This window comes from Ornithorhynchus anatinus, chromosome 2 (genome assembly GCF_004115215.2).
Source record: "Ornithorhynchus anatinus isolate Pmale09 chromosome 2, mOrnAna1.pri.v4, whole genome shotgun sequence".
Lineage (NCBI taxonomy): Eukaryota > Metazoa > Chordata > Mammalia > Monotremata > Ornithorhynchidae > Ornithorhynchus > Ornithorhynchus anatinus.
In genome coordinates, this window is record NC_041729.1 from 103,021,095 (window position 1) to 103,023,872 (window position 2,778).

At 40.9% G+C, this 2,778-nt stretch overlaps 1 long non-coding RNA gene across 1 annotated transcript; it reads right to left on the reverse strand.

Moving 5' to 3' along the window:
• Positions 1–251: 251 nt before the first annotated feature.
• LOC114809153 lies at positions 252–2,022 on the reverse strand. The gene is made up of 2 exons (XR_003756914.2): positions 1,982–2,022; positions 252–1,593 (listed from the first exon to the last, which is right to left on the reverse strand). It is a non-coding gene; the product is annotated as an uncharacterized LOC114809153 (long non-coding RNA).
• Between the last annotated feature and the right edge of the window lie 756 nt (positions 2,023–2,778).

The following is a 2,778-nucleotide window of genomic DNA, read 5'->3' on the forward strand; positions in this document are numbered from 1 at the left end:
TATTCACCCTATCTTCAGCCCCTCAGCACTTATGCAGATAACAATAATTTATTTATTTACATTAATATATGTCTCCCCCTCTACACTGTAAGCTCCTTGAGAGCAGGGAAAAGTGTTTGCTAACTCTGTCATATTATACCACAGTGCTCTGCACACAGTAAAGCATTCAATAAACATCACAAATTGATCTTTGACTATGAAGGATGGTTTCTACTTAATGATCTGTAAAAATATTTGTTTTACTCTTCTTGTTAGTCCATCGCAGTTTATTTCAGTTCACCATTCAATAGCTGGTTGGGGAGATTTTGTATTTATTGAAGTCCATTTAAACAAATCACTCAGTTAAACTCCAAACAAAGAAGACAGTTAGCAACATAACCTACCTTCCTGAAATCTCTCCCAGAGAAACCGCATTGCTTGCACTAAGCACTCTCTTCTAAAAAACACCCTTCACCTTATTCACACATACTGTAATTTGTGTTCACAACACTTATTCTAAGCATTGGGCAAACATTAAAACTCATTAAGGACTGCAAATTTAGCACACCTACCCTTCTGAAAGCCTAGAAATTTCACGGTAAAATAACACCGATTCCTCTTTCGTCAAGATATTGCATAACATTCTTGTATAACATTGGAGGATGTGGCTCAATAGCTCAGCCCGAATGATTTAACCATCATATAAATTCCTTTAACTCTGAGCCTGCATCTACAAACACAAATTTCAATTTCATATTGCTTTGGTTTTTGTTGGAAACTGCATTATCACACCACATGGTGAAAGGAGAATAGCTCCATTAGGTGTGCTTACGTCTTTATATGTTCACAGGAAAAATATGTTTAACTTCTTAAATGAGAATAAATTCCATTTGCTTTATGGAAGAAGGTGATTTTTTTTTTTATCTTTAACTTCTTGGAAAGACTCTGTTGCTAGTGTAAAATTGGACTCTGGTCTGTTGCATGTCTTTAAAGAGAACACTTATGGTTGGAAATCCCTGAAGCCATGTAACCAATGTGATTTTAGTTCCAGCCTTGCTCAAAAAAAAAAAAAAACCCCAACAAAAAACCCCCCAAAGATTTTATTTAACAAATAAAACCAGCCAGGAACATTCACCGTTCTCCAATTTATCACTGCTCTCTCTGACTGGGAATCTCTCTCCCTGGGCATGCTACACCGCAATTTAGAGTGCCATTTTTATAGTCTGGTATAGTTCTTCAAAAGCATAATACTGCTATAAATCAGGGAGCCCCCAGCTTCTGCGGATGATGGAGCGGAAACTGAGCTGACCATCTCGGAGACTTTTTTGATAGCTGAGATTGATGTCGGTTTGGGGTGCTGTTTGGCTGGGTTCACCTCTGGAAGCTGGACAACGGGGCTGAGGAGGGGAGATGGAGGATGCTTTAATAAAGTATTACATGAAGGAATTCAACCTGCTGAAGATTTGTCGGAGGGTCGTCATAGTTTCTCCAAGCCTGTTCAAGCTTGTGCTGCATACTGATATATCTTCAATTAGCCAGCTCGTGGAAAAAGTAGGAATTTAAGAGTTAAGGCACGATTATAATAAAAATGAGTCAGGTTGGCAGCCCAGTGACCTATCATGAAAGATGAGATGGAAAAAAAAAAGATGATTTTTTCTGGCTTGAGTTTCTGTTTATTTATTAAAGTCCCTTTAAACAAATCACTTGGTTATACTCAAAACAAAGCCCGGGTCATTCATCAAAGACAGTTAAACAACAAAACCTGCCCTTGAATCAAGTCAGCTCAAATCCATCTGGCTGTGTCCCCACCGTTTTTTGTTCCTACCTTCTTTCTGTCTCTCCCCAGCTTTCTCCCACTTTCTCATCTCCTCTCTATTTTCCTCTGTCTCCCCCTTTCTCTCCCTCTCTTTCCCCATCTCCCCCTACTTCCTCCCACATTCTTTTCAGTGACATCCCCAACTTGGGAGAAAAACAGAATGGCAAATGGTTTTCTTCTACTTACCCCAGGGTTTAGAAGAGTGTTTCTCACTGAGAAGCAGCGTGGCTCAGTGGAAAGAGCACGGGCTTTGGAGTCAGGGCTCATGAGTTCAAATCCCAGCTCTGCCACTTGTCGGCTGTGTGAGTGTGGGCAAGTCACTTCACTTCTCCGTGCCTCAGTTCCCTCATCTGTAAAATGGGGATTAAGACTGTGAGCCCCACGTGGGACAACCTGATTCCCCTATGTCTACCCCAGCGCTTAGAACAGCGCTCGGCACATAGTAAGCGCTTAACAAATACCAACATTATTATTATTATTACTGAGTAAACTCTGAACAGTTTGCCGAGAAGTAGTGTTGCCCTAGAACACAGGCCCGGGAGCCAGAAGGAAATGAATTCTAATTCTGCCTCAGCCACGTGTCTGCTCTGTCCTTGGGTAAGGCACTTAACTTCTTTGTGTCTCAGTTATCCCACCTGTAAAATGGAGATTAATACAGTGAGCTCCACGTGGGACGTGGGACAGTTTGTATCTACCCCAGCACATAGTACAGTGCCTGACAGTAAATGGTAAAAACAAAATCATAAAAAGTTACAGAAGGTTCTGAACATTTTAGGAAATATAAACAGTGCAAAAGAACCTTACCCAAAAATCCAAACAGTCCTGAAAATTCAGGCATCCTTCAAAATGCCTTGCTCAGGCTGTTTTTACAGTTTCATGCCCAAGATCAAAGGTCATGCACCATCCAGCATTGAAATGATCCAAACTGGCATAGGCTAAATCTAGATTGCCAAGGGTCACTGATCTTGTGTCACCTCGCACAC